The 13,960-nt window shown below is 48.9% G+C and overlaps 1 long non-coding RNA gene across 1 annotated transcript; it reads right to left on the bottom strand.

Annotated features, from left to right (window-relative positions):
• Positions 1-2,395: 2,395 nt before the first annotated feature.
• Positions 2,396-8,718, bottom strand: LOC131590444 (uncharacterized). Its single transcript, XR_009280086.1, has 3 exons — positions 8,508-8,718; positions 7,907-7,998; positions 2,396-3,354 (listed from the first exon to the last, which is right to left on the bottom strand). It is a non-coding gene; the product is annotated as an uncharacterized LOC131590444 (long non-coding RNA).
• Between the last annotated feature and the right edge of the window lie 5,242 nt (positions 8,719-13,960).

The following is a 13,960-nucleotide window of genomic DNA, read 5'->3' as shown; positions in this document are numbered from 1 at the left end:
TGCCAGACGCATTGGAAATGTTTTCCACTGGCATTCGCGCCAAGAGTCGCAGGTTGCTTAACTCAGGAGCTCTGAGAATGGAACGGCAAGAGGTGTTCCGCTTTCGTCATAAACAGTGCTCCAGAGCGCTTGGCAACGGGCACAACGAAACGTGTGTGCGGGATAGTGACCATTCTTGCCTAGTGCTGGCAATGCACGAGCACTGCCAAAAGGCACAGGAAGGCGCTTAGCATCCGGCTTGTGCGCAAAGCTTTCAGACTGCCAGAGGACCGTAGCTGTGGTAAGCCGGTTTGCTCATTTGACGTTAGATGTCACCTGCAAGAACTTCACCCGCATCTGGTTTATGCTGCTACCCGTTGTTAGGCGACAACAAGGGCACATGTAGCAAATGCTTTTTCCTGGCCCATTTTGCTAGGCCACGCTCTTCTGTGGCTCTTTAGTGCTTGCCAAACTCCTCTGTGCCTGCTGCTGCTTCCATCTGACAAGGAGCACAGCCTTCTGACAGCTGCTTTCAACTTGCCTAAGAAGGAGCTTGGCCATTGGAATGTGCGGCAAATCTGAGTGTGCGGAAGGCGCAGGTGCCAGCTCCAGACAGAAGCGATCCCCCGGTTCAGTTTCTATTTGCCAGACGCATTGGAAATGTTTTCCACTGGCATTCGCGCCAAGAGTCGCAGGTTGCTTAACTCAGGAGCTCTGAGAATGGAACGGCAAGAGGTGTTCCGCTTTCGTCATAAACAGTGCTCCAGAGCGCTTGGCAACGGGCACAACGAAACGTGTGTGCGGGATAGTGACCATTCCCGCCTAGTGCTGGCAATGCACGAGCACTGCCAAAAGGCACAGGAAGGCGCTTAGCATCCGGCTTGTGCGCAAAGCTTTCAGACTGCCAGAGGACCGTAGCTGTGGTAAGCCGGTTTGCTCATTTGACGTTAGATGTCACCTGCAAGAACTTCACCCGCATCTGGTTTATGCTGCTACCCGTTGTTAGGCGACAACAAGGGCACATGTAGCAAATGCTTTTTCCTGGCCCATTTTGCTAGGCCACGCTCTTCTGTGGCTCTTTAGTGCTTGCCAAACTCCTCTGTGCCTGCTGCTGCTTCCATCTGACAAGGAGCACAGCCTTCTGACAGCTGCTTTCAACTTGCTTAAGAAGGAGCTTGGCCATTGGAATGTGCGGCAAATCTGAGTGTGCGGAAGGCGCAGGTGCCAGCTCCAGACAAAAGCGATCCCCCGGTTCAGTTTCTATTTGCCAGACGCATTGGAAATGTTTTCCACTGGCATTCGCGCCAGGAGTCGCAGGTTGCTTAACTCAGGAGCTGATGCCGAATTTTGCCCCAAAAGGCGATGAATAACTGTCTAAGAGATGCAGTTTAAGTCAGATAGACAGGAGGTATTTTATTAGCAATGTGCACGTTGGGGAAATCTCTAAAGGGAGTTTTCCAAAGTCTTACAACAAAAGCATGCCTTTTATACAGTTTAGGTTTGGGATTACATCATATCAATGCATATTCATATGGGGCGTGCCGTAGGCGGGGCGTGGGCGGAAACTTCTATTTTGAGGATCTTTTCGGGGGTCGTTCCGGTCGGCCTTCATCGTGGGCGAGGGTCTCCGAGGAGTCTTCCTCCTTAAACTTTTGAACTTCTTTCCAAATTTGGTCCTTTCCCGGTGTAGTTGGCCGAGTTCCCAACCTCCTAGGGCCAACTTATCATATTGACATTAGGCATGCTTTAGCTTCGGCTTAAATTACGCTTAGTCCGGTGATTTTTTTATCCTTCTCTTTCCCTCCTGTCGTTGTGTTTATTACTTCCAGATGTTCCCTTCATATTCTATGTTTTAACCCATTATTTCTCGAAGGCTATCTATTTTATGGCTTCATTCCCCCCTTTTCTTATGACTTACGAATTCTTTCGTCAAGGTCTGATCCTAAGAGTGCTGATGTCTAATCCTAAGAGCGCTGATGCGCTCGTACCATAGCCCAAACCATTTGGGTCCTTTTCATTATGATCCTTAGCTTCCACCACATAAAAATATTTGTAAAAGTTAAAACCAACAAGGCTCCAACTACCAATATCATTGGGGGCACCAGGTAATTGAAAACCTGTGTGGCTGTTGGGGAAAATCCTGTGAAGATATCCCACCAATGATGCTGGCCTACTTGTTCTACTTCGGTGAGGACATTCTTTATTCTTTCTGAATCATGTTCTACCTGCCATACCATCCGTGTAGTTGTTTGATTCACTCTTTGCACCAATTCCTTTACTTTAGGGTGTGCGAGCATTGCTTTGAGAATTTTGACATCCATCCCTATTTGCAATTCTGGTATTTCTCGATGCAGGTTAAAATCTGTGTTAATTAGCTGTTGAGTAGTTATTGGGACAGTATAATGAAAATCGCAACCCACTATTTTGGTAAAGTTGCATACACAAAAGTTAGTATTGTTAGTTTCCTCTTGGCAATTATCTATAGTGACATTGTCACAGGCTGTCCGTACGCAAGCACATCCATTCCCTATATAGTAAACTTGTGACTGTGTTCGATTACGCAAAAGCACTTCAAAGGTGCACACTCTATTCTCAGCATCTAAGCATAAATCTTCTGCTTCTACTACAGCGTTTTCGCAAACATAGCCTAGCTGTCCTCTAGGAATACATGCTTCTGTGCTAACCGATTGCCACTTATTTTTGATATAATCATAACTGGCCCAAACATTGTTTGCATTCCGCTGGTGGAGTGGTTTCTTGGGGCAAGTCTTTGGGGCTGTGATCCGGTTGGATCTTCCCGGAAATCACTCCACCGACATGAAATTGGGCCCTTTTGCTGCCTCCAAATAGTGGGCTTACCCATTTTTACCGGACTAAAGGTAATTAAGTTATGTTCGGATGCTGACTTCCCCAAGGATCGAATTGTCAATACTAGCTGCTTTGTTCTTCCTTCCACTGAGTCAAGCTCTCGACACCCAATTTGGATTTGGTCTCCCTTGTATGCTACCATGGAAGATTGATGCCATAATTTACTTGCGTATGGCTGATTGTTACGTAGGGCATATACCTCGAAATAGGGTCCCTTCGCTCCCCATTCCGGGTGGATACACTGGTGTGCGTGAGACCATGGATCTATCGGGTCAGAGTCTCGGGGAAGAACTATACTTATCGAGAGTCCAATGATCAGGGTTGAAAGGGCTTGAGGTGAAGTCAAGATCATGATGTCCGTTCCTCTTGTTTACTCTCTGGAGCTTTCTTGACCCGCGAGTAATGAATCCACGTAGGTCGCTCCTTGATCCGGACCGCGGTGAAGGTAGTCAGCAGCACTTGGAAAGGTCCTTCCCACTTCTCTTGTAGGGGTTTTCCTAAAAGATTCTTAACATACACCCAATCACCGGGGTTAAACGGATGCAATTTACAATCAGGTTGTTTAGGTTGGTGCTCTATTACCACGGTAGCATTCTTATCCAATTGTTTCCCCACTGTAATTACATAATCATAAATGTACCGGTTACCGATTTGGCCTATGGCATCCCCGTTTACAACTTGCATAGCATAAGGTCTACCATACAGGATTTCGAATGGGCTTAGCTTCTCTTTTGACCTTGGTTTGACTCTCAGCCTCAGCAGAGCAATAGGCAAGGCTTGATACCATAATGCTTTGCTTATTGCTCTCACCACTTTCGCACAGAAGTGTGTACCCCTATCCGAGGTAATACTCTTCGGTACCCCAAACCGCGGAATGATTTCATTCAACAGTATTTCGGTCACTTCTCTTTCCTTGTTTGTCCTGCAAGGGAATGCTTCAGGCCACCCAGAAAATGTATCAGTTAATACCAACAAATATCGGAGCCCCCCTTTTCTTGGGAGCTCAGAAAAATCAATTTGCCATACTTCACCTGGGAATTTACCTCGACTTATGGCTCCTTGGTGTATCTTGGTTCTCGTATTCGGGTTATTTCTCAGGCACCGTTCGCACTGGGATGTTACGTGCTTTATAGTAGTAAATAATTTCGGTCCTGCTATCCTGGTTTGCAAATATTGGTAAAGCGGATCCAAACCCCAATGGGCCTTCTCATGTTCTGCTTTTACAAACTGCCACATCACATTTCCTGGTACTACTAACTGTCCTGTTTCCAATTGACCCTAACCATTTTCTAATATTTTGCCCTTATTTCTTTGAATCCATTTATGGTCTGATTCCTGGTAATCTGGCTTGATACTGATATCCAGGTCTCCTGGTATTAGGGCCATTATTCCCACTTCCCTAGACTTTGTGGCAGCCAATTTGGCCTCTGTATCTGCCTTTCTATTTCCTATTTCTGGAATAGTATTGCCTTTCAGATGTCCCTTACAATGCATTATGGCCACTTGAGCTGGGAGTTGGACCGCCTCTAGCAATCGCAGAACCTCTTCTGCATGTTTGACTGTTTTTCCTTGTGTAGTCAACAGTCCTCTTTCTTTCCAGATGGCCCCATGAGCATGTACAACAGAAAAGGCATATTTAGAGTCTGTCCATATATTGATTTGCATATTCTCTGCCAATTCCAGAGCTCGAGTCAGAGCTATCAGTTCTGCCTTCTGGGCTGAAGTTCCTGTGGGTAAGGGGTTCGACTCAATTACCCTTTCTGTAGTAGTGACCGCATAACCAGCCATTCTTACTCCTTGCTTCACGAAGCTGCTGCCATCTGAGAACCAGTTGTCCGCATCTTCGAACGGCTCTTCTTTGAGGTCCGGGCGACTGGAATAGACAGCTTCAATTGTCTCCAGGTAGTCGTGTTCGATGGGTTCTGCCGGGGCTCTTCCTTCTAGAAATGAAGCTGGGTTCACAATGTTAGTTACCTGAATGGTTACGTCATCTGATTCAGCCAGAACGGCCTGGTATTTTAGGAATCTGGAAGGCGACAACCAATGGTTGCCTTTCTGTTCCAGCACAGCTGACACGGTGTGGGATACTAGTACAGTCACCTTTTGGCCCAGCGTGAGCTTCCTGGCCTCTTCTATGTTAATTATCACTGCGGCCACTGCCCTCAGACAGCCTGGCCATCCTTTGCTTACTTCATCCAATCGCTTAGAGAAGTAGGCCACAGCTCTCTTGTGCGGTCCCAGCTGCTGTGCTAGGACTCCTAAGGCCATCCCTTGTCGTTCGTGGGAGAACAGCCAGAATGGTTTTGATACGTCTGGGAGACCTAAGGCTGGTGCTCTCATTAGTTCCATCTTCAGCTTCTTGAAGGCTTCTTCTGCCTCGGGAGTCCAAACTAGGATGCTCTTAGCCTCCTTCAACAAATCATACAGTGGTTTAGCGAGTATCCCGTACTGGTAGATCCATAACCGACACCAACCTGTCATCCCCAAAAAGGCGCGCAGATCTCTCACCGTCTCTGGTTTGGGCATCTGGCAGATGGCCTCTTTCCTAGCTGCTCCCAGGGATCGCTGTCCTCTGGAGACTTCGTATCCCAGGTACACCACTTGTGTCTGTACCAGCTGTGCTTTCTGTCGAGAGACTCGATATCCATTTAAACCCAGGAAATTCAGCAAGGAAATGGTCCATTCAATGCATTCTTCCTCTGTCACTGTTGCTATTAGGAGGTCGTCTACGTACTGCAGAAGGGTGCCATCTCCCAGCGGCCTTTCCCACTGTTCTAGTTCCTTGGCTAACTGATTCCCAAAAACCGTAGGGGAATTGCACCACCCTTGGGGCAACACTGTCCAGGTGAGTTGGGTCTTTCTTCCACTGTCTACAGATTCCCACTCAAAGGCAAAAATCTTTTGACTCTCGAGAGCTAAGGGGAGGCAAAAGAACGCGTCTTTTAAATCTAATACGGTGAACCAGGCCAAATTCTCCTTCAGTCTGGTCAAAAGCGTGTATGGGTTAGCAACTACCGGATGCAATGCCTTAGTTATTTCATTTACTGCTCTCAGATCCTGGACTAACCTATAGGTTCCATTAGGTTTCTTGACTGGCAGGATTGGTGTATTAAAATCTGATTCGCATTCTACCAATAACCCCAGTTCCATAAACCTTCTGATTGTGGGCTCAATCCCTTTCCTATCTTCTATCCTCAGAGGGTATTGTTTCTTTCTCACCGGTTTTGTCCCAGCTTTAAGTTCAACGACAATCGGTGCTGCTTGTTTTGATTTTCCAGGTATATCAGTAGCCCACACCAATGGGTACATCTTGCTCAGGATTTGCTCGAAATTGTGGCTTTCAGGTTTAGGCTCCACACAACTGATCGTTAGGCTTAGAGCTGTAATCAGTTGTTCTTCATTTACTTGAAACTCCAATTGGTCTTTGTTAAACTTTATTACGGCCCCCAAGTTCTCCAATAAGTCTCTCCCTAGTAGGGGTTTTGGTGAATTTGGTAAATACAGGAACTGATGAATTCCCATTTGCTTCCCAATTTTGTATTTAATGGGTTTCAAAAGTAAGCCTTTTCTGGTTGGCCTGTTGCTCCCACAACTTGCACAAATTCATCACTTTTAGGTACAAATTCTTGATTTAAAACCGAAAAGGTTGCTCCCGTATCAATCAAAAAGTCTAATTCCTTTTTACCCTCCCCTAGCTCTATACTGCACTAGCCGTTGATAGTGTTCCGCGTTGCCCGGGTCCCACTCTGGTTTACTGTTGGGAAAATTATCTTCTAGTCTCCCCGATAATAGTTGGGCATGTCGCCTCCCCGTTTCCAATACGAGTTCCCTTTCCGTATCTGTCAACTCTGACAACATCACTTCTATATCCTCCCAATCAATATCTAAGTTCTTTGCCATTAGTTCAAACCTCTTTGCTACTCCCTCTGGATTCCTCCTGAAGTTCCTTGCCTCATCCCTCCAATTGCTCAAATCACTCGTCGAGAATGGCACCTTTACTCTAGTCTTTTCCCCTACTACTGGCATAACTTGTCGGAGAGGAGCTATCGTGCGATTCCCTTTCTCCCCTTGCTTTGCTTCCCCCCGTGCCACAGATCTGGTGTAATACGAGTGACTGGTCCCCTCCCCGGGATTTTCTTCCTGTGCCTCAATGCTTTCCCTATTCTTTCTCTTCTCTTTCTTCTTTCCCCCTTCCTGCTCTTCATTTTCCTCTCCTATCTCTATCACACAATCCATCCGATTCTCATCCTGCGTCTGTCGCCTCTTTTGTATCTGCCAGCTCTTATCCTGTCCCGGGCTGCGGTTCCTCTCATCCTCTGCTCCCCCTCCACTTCTCTTATCCTCTATCTGAATTACTATGTTCAGTTTCTGTGAGTTACTCTCTGCCTCCCTTTCGTATGCCTCATTATCATTCTTCTTGCTGTATCTCAATTTAGGGACGTCGCCTCCCGGTGAATTGCTTTTATCCCCAGTCCTTGGTGCACTGGTTTCCATTCTACAGACGCCTCCATTTCTGGAGGTGTTGCTATCTCCATATGGACTGAGCTCGGGTATGCTACGTGCCTCCCTTCGGCTCTCTGCTTCTGACCCACTGCCTTCCTCCCCCTCAACCTCCAGTGTGGGTGGGCTGTCAGCATTCATGTAGCTCCCTGACCCCTGTGGACTATCTAGTCCCTGAGGGCTGTTTTTTTCTCCCGTCAATCTCTGATTTTAATGGGCTGCCCTCCTTCCAACCCCGGACTCCCTCCCAGGTCCTTCCAATGCTTTAGGATGCACCCTAAGGGGGTTTTCATATTTACGTCCTTACTCTGTTGACCTCCCATGACTATCCCCTGTATCTGCGTTTTCTGTTAACCGAAACAGTCCCTCTCTCGCAACCACGATATGCTGATATATTTTAACACTTCATGCACACAATCTCAATCGCTTCGTCCGTTTCCGACCTGGCTTCTCGCGAAGAACAGGAAATGCGGAGCAGGACTCCCTCTCGCTTCGCAGCTACGCTGCGTCTCACTCACCCTCACATACAACACACACTTATAAAATAAAATTGTTTTACCAGGTTTTGTCACAAAAAAAAGTCGCCCTCAAACTGTGAAGTACCGGCTTCCCAAATTCAAGGCACGTAGACAGCACAATGCGCGTTTCAATCTATTACATAAAGAGTGACAAGATGTCTCCTATAAAACTTTGCAACAAACACATAAAACGAACACACAAAACACATACAAACACCAATGGTACCAAAACCTATGATGTCCGAGATATCGAACACAAATGGTACCAATTAGGGACAAACACCAATAGTACCAAAACCTATGATGTCCGAGATATCGAACACAAATGGTACCAATTAGGGACAAACACCAATAGTACCAAAACCTATGATGTCCGAGATATCGAACACAAATGGTACCAATTAGGGACAAACACCAATAGTACCAAAACCTATGATGTCCGAGATATCGAACACAAATGGTACCAATTAGGGACAAACACCAATAGTACCAAAACCTATGATGTCCGAGATATCGAACACAAATGGTACCAATTAGGGATTTTTACCAGGGCGTCCCCTGGTTTACCCTTCGGTGGTCACGTCTGACCCCCGTGTCCCAATAAAGCGCTTTAAACCAAAACCAATAAACAATTAAAAATACCTCTTAATTGGAGCAGGAGATGCAGGGAATCCTTCCTCTGCCGAAGAGCGCTGGTCCGGGAGGGGAGTCTCTTCTGACAAAAATCCGTCAGGGGCCCCAGAGGGTCCCGGCCCCGGACCGGCTCTTCGGAGGGAACCCCTCAAAGTCTGAGTCTCCTGTTTCGTCCCACCTGGGTCGCCAGAACTGATGCCGAATTTTGCCCCAAAAGGCGATGAATAACTGTCTAAGAGATGCAGTTTAAGTCAGATAGACAGGAGGTATTTTATTAGCAATGTGCACGTTGGGGAAATCTCTAAAGGGAGTTTTCCAAAGTCTTACAACAAAAGCATGCCTTTTATACAGTTTAGGTTTGGGATTACATCATATCAATGCATATTCATATGGGGCGTGCCGTAGGCGGGGCGTGGGCGGAAACTTCTATTTTGAGGATCTTTTCGGGGGTCGTTCCGGTCGGCCTTCATCGTGGGCGAGGGTCTCCGAGGAGTCTTCCTCCTTAAACTTTTGAACTTCTTTCCAAATTTGGTCCTTTCCCGGTGTAGTTGGCCGAGTTCCCAACCTCCTAGGGCCAACTTATCATATTGACATTAGGCATGCTTTAGCTTCGGCTTAAATTACGCTTAGTCCGGTGATTTTTTTATCCTTCTCTTTCCCTCCTGTCGTTGTGTTTATTACTTCCAGATGTTCCCTTCATATTCTATGTTTTAACCCATTATTTCTCGAAGGCTATCTATTTTATGGCTTCAGAGCTCTGAGAATGGAACGGCAAGAGGTGTTCCGCTTTCGTCATAAACAGTGCTCCAGAGCGCTTGGCAACGGGCACAACGAAACGTGTGTGCGGGATAGTGACCATTCCCGCCTAGTGCTGGCAATGCACGAGCACTGCCAAAAGGCACAGGAAGGCGCTTAGCATCCGGCTTGTGCGCAAAGCTTTCAGACTGCCAGAGGACCGTAGCTGTGGTAAGCCGGTTTGCTCATTTGACGTTAGATGTCACCTGCAAGAACTTCACCCGCATCTGGTTTATGCTGCTACCCGTTGTTAGGCGACAACAAGGGCACATGTAGCAAATGCTTTTTCCTGGCCCATTTTGCTAGGCCACGCTCTTCTGTGGCTCTTTAGTGCTTGCCAAACTCCTCTGTGCCTGCTGCTGCTTCCATCTGACAAGGAGCACAGCCTTCTGACAGCTGCTTTCAACTTGCCTAAGAAGGAGCTTGGCCATTGGAATGTGCGGCAAATCTGAGTGTGCGGAAGGCGCAGGTGCCAGCTCCAGACAAAAGCGATCCCCCGGTTCAGTTTCTATTTGCCAGACGCATTGGAAATGTTTTCCACTGGCATTCGCGCCAAGAGTCGCAGGTTGCTTAACTCAGGAGCTCTGAGAATGGAACGGCAAGAGGTGTTCCGCTTTCGTCATAAACAGTGCTCCAGAGCGCTTGGCAACGGGCACAACGAAACGTGTGTGCGGGATAGTGACCATTCCCGCCTAGTGCTGGCAATGCACGAGCACTGCCAAAAGGCACAGGAAGGCGCTTAGCATCCGGCTTGTGCGCAAAGCTTTCAGACTGCCAGAGGACCGTAGCTGTGGTAAGCCGGTTTGCTCATTTGACGTTAGATGTCACCTGCAAGAACTTCACCCGCATCTGGTTTATGCTGCTACCCGTTGTTAGGCGACAACAAGGGCACATGTAGCAAATGCTTTTTCCTGGCCCATTTTGCTAGGCCACGCTCTTCTGTGGCTCTTTAGTGCTTGCCAAACTCCTCTGTGCCTGCTGCTGCTTCCATCTGACAAGGAGCACAGCCTTCTGACAGCTGCTTTCAACTTGCTTAAGAAGGAGCTTGGCCATTGGAATGTGCGGCAAATCTGAGTGTGCGGAAGGCGCAGGTGCCAGCTCCAGACAAAAGCGATCCCCCGGTTCAGTTTCTATTTGCCAGACGCATTGGAAATGTTTTCCACTGGCATTCGCGCCAGGAGTCGCAGGTTGCTTAACTCAGGAGCTCTGAGAATGGAACGGCAAGAGGTGTTCCGCTTTCGTCATAAACAGTGCTCCAGAGCGCTTGGCAACGGGCACAACGAAACGTGTGTGCGGGATAGTGACCATTCCCGCCTAGTGCTGGCAATGCACGAGCACTGCCAAAAGGCACAGGAAGGCGCTTAGCATCCGGCTTGTGCGCAAAGCTTTCAGACTGCCAGAGGACCGTAGCTGTGGTAAGCCGGTTTGCTCATTTGACGTTAGATGTCACCTGCAAGAACTTCACCCGCATCTGGTTTATGCTGCTACCCGTTGTTAGGCGACAACAAGGGCACATGTAGCAAATGCTTTTTCCTGGCCCATTTTGCTAGGCCACGCTCTTCTGTGGCTCTTTAGTGCTTGCCAAACTCCTCTGTGCCTGCTGCTGCTTCCATCTGACAAGGAGCACAGCCTTCTGACAGCTGCTTTCAACTTGCCTAAGAAGGAGCTTGGCCATTGGAATGTGCGGCAAATCTGAGTGTGCGGAAGGCGCAGGTGCCAGCTCCAGACAAAAGCGATCCCCCGGTTCAGTTTCTATTTGCCAGACGCATTGGAAATGTTTTCCACTGGCATTCGCGCCAAGAGTCGCAGGTTGCTTAACTCAGGAGCTCTGAGAATGGAACGGCAAGAGGTGTTCCGCTTTCGTCATAAACAGTGCTCCAGAGCGCTTGGCAACGGGCACAACGAAACGTGTGTGCGGGATAGTGACCATTCCCGCCTAGTGCTGGCAATGCACGAGCACTGCCAAAAGGCACAGGAAGGCGCTTAGCATCCGGCTTGTGCGCAAAGCTTTCAGACTGCCAGAGGACCGTAGCTGTGGTAAGCCGGTTTGCTCATTTGACGTTAGATGTCACCTGCAAGAACTTCACCCGCATCTGGTTTATGCTGCTACCCGTTGTTAGGCGACAACAAGGGCACATGTAGCAAATGCTTTTTCCTGGCCCATTTTGCTAGGCCACGCTCTTCTGTGGCTCTTTAGTGCTTGCCAAACTCCTCTGTGCCTGCTGCTGCTTCCATCTGACAAGGAGCACAGCCTTCTGACAGCTGCTTTCAACTTGCCTAAGAAGGAGCTTGGCCATTGGAATGTGCGGCAAATCTGAGTGTGCGGAAGGCGCAGGTGCCAGCTCCAGACAAAAGTGATCCCCCGGTTCAGTTTCTATTTGCCAGACGCATTGGAAATGTTTTCCACTGGCATTCGCGCCAAGAGTCGCAGGTTGCTTAACTCAGGAGCTCTGAGAATGGAACGGCAAGAGGTGTTCCGCTTTCGTCATAAACAGTGCTCCAGAGCGCTTGGCAACGGGCACAACGAAACGTGTGTGCGGGATAGTGACCATTCCCGCCTAGTGCTGGCAATGCACGAGCACTGCCAAAAGGCAAAGGAAGGTGCTTAGCATCCGGCTTGTGCGCAAAGCTTTCAGACTGCCAAAGGACCGTAGCTGTGGTAAGCCGGTTTGCTCATTTGACGTTAGATGTCACCTGCAAGAACTTCACCCGCATCTGGTTTATGCTGCTACCCGTTGTTAGGCGACAACAAGGGCACATGTAGCAAATGCTTTTTCCTGGCCCATTTTGCTAGGCCACGCTCTTCTGTGGCTCTTTAGTGCTTGCCAAACTCCTCTGTGCCTGCTGCTGCTTCCATCTGACAAGGAGCACAGCCTTCTGACAGCTGCTTTCAACTTGCCTAAGAAGGAGCTTGGCCATTGGAATGTGCGGCAAATCTGAGTGTGCGGAAGGCGCAGGTGCCAGCTCCAGACAAAAGCGATCCCCCGGTTCAGTTTCTATTTGCCAGACGCATTGGAAATGTTTTCCACTGGCATTCGCGCCAAGAGTCGCAGGTTGCTTAACTCAGGAGCTCTGAGAATGGAACGGCAAGAGGTGTTCCGCTTTCGTCATAAACAGTGCTCCAGAGCGCTTGGCAACGGGCACAACGAAACGTGTGTGCAGGATAGTGACCATTCCCGCCTAGTGCTGGCAATGCACGAGCACTGCCAAAAGGCACAGGAAGGCGCTTAGCATCCGGCTTGTGCGCAAAGCTTTCAGACTGCCAGAGGACCGTAGCTGTGGTAAGCCGGTTTGCTCATTTGACGTTAGATGTCACCTGCAAGAACTTCACCCGCATCTGGTTTATGCTGCTACCCGTTGTTAGGCGACAACAAGGGCACATGTAGCAAATGCTTTTTCCTGCCCCATTTTGCTAGGCCACGCTCTTCTGTGGCTCTTTAGTGCTTGCCAAACTCCTCTGTGCCTGCTGCTGCTTCCATCTGACAAGGAGCACAGCCTTCTGACAGCTGCTTTCAACTTGCCTAAGAAGGAGCTTGGCCATTGGAATGTGCGGCAAATCTGAGTGTGCGGAAGGCGCAGGTGCCAGCTCCAGACAGAAGCGATCCCCCGGTTCAGTTTCTATTTGCCAGACGCATTGGAAATGTTTTCCACTGGCATTCGCACCAAGAGTCGCAGGTTGCTTAACTCAGGAGCTCTGAGAATGGAACGGCAAGAGGTGTTCCGCTTTCGTCATAAACAGTGCTCCAGAGCGCTTGGCAACGGGCACAACGAAACGTGTGTGCGGGATAGTGACCATTCCCGCCTAGTGCTGGCAATGCACGAGCACTGCCAAAAGGCACAGGAAGGCGCTTAGCATCCGGCTTGTGCGCAAAGCTTTCAGACTGCCAGAGGACCGTAGCTGTGGTAAGCCGGTTTGCTCATTTGACGTTAGATGTCACCTGCAAGAACTTCACCCGCATCTGGTTTATGCTGCTACCCGTTGTTAGGCGACAACAAGGGCACATGTAGCAAATGCTTTTTCCTGGCCCATTTTGCTAGGCCACGCTCTTCTGTGGCTCTTTAGTGCTTGCCAAACTCCTCTGTGCCTGCTGCTGCTTCCATCTGACAAGGAGCACAGCCTTCTGACAGCTGCTTTCAACTTGCTTAAGAAGGAGCTTGGCCATTGGAATGTGCGGCAAATCTGAGTGTGCGGAAGGCGCAGGTGCCAGCTCCAGACAAAAGCGATCCCCCGGTTCAGTTTCTATTTGCCAGACGCATTGGAAATGTTTTCCACTGGCATTCGCGCCAGGAGTCGCAGGTTGCTTAACTCAGGAGCTCTGAGAATGGAACGGCAAGAGGTGTTCCGCTTTCGTCATAAACAGTGCTCCAGAGCGCTTGGCAACGGGCACAACGAAACGTGTGTGCGGGATAGTGACCATTCCCGCCTAGTGCTGGCAATGCACGAGCACTGCCAAAAGGCACAGGAAGGCGCTTAGCATCCGGCTTGTGCGCAAAGCTTTCAGACTGCCAGAGGACCGTAGCTGTGGTAAGCCGGTTTGCTCATTTGACGTTAGATGTCACCTGCAAGAACTTCACCCGCATCTGGTTTATGCTGCTACCCGTTGTTAGGCGACAACAAGGGCACATGTAGCAAATGCTTTTTCCTGGCCCATTTTGCTAGGCCACGC

Source organism: Poecile atricapillus, chromosome 33 (assembly GCF_030490865.1).
Source record: "Poecile atricapillus isolate bPoeAtr1 chromosome 33, bPoeAtr1.hap1, whole genome shotgun sequence".
Classification (NCBI taxonomy): Eukaryota; Metazoa; Chordata; class Aves; order Passeriformes; family Paridae; genus Poecile; species Poecile atricapillus.
Note: the sequence above shows the minus strand (reverse complement) of the source record. Positions and strands in the feature narration are given on the sequence as shown.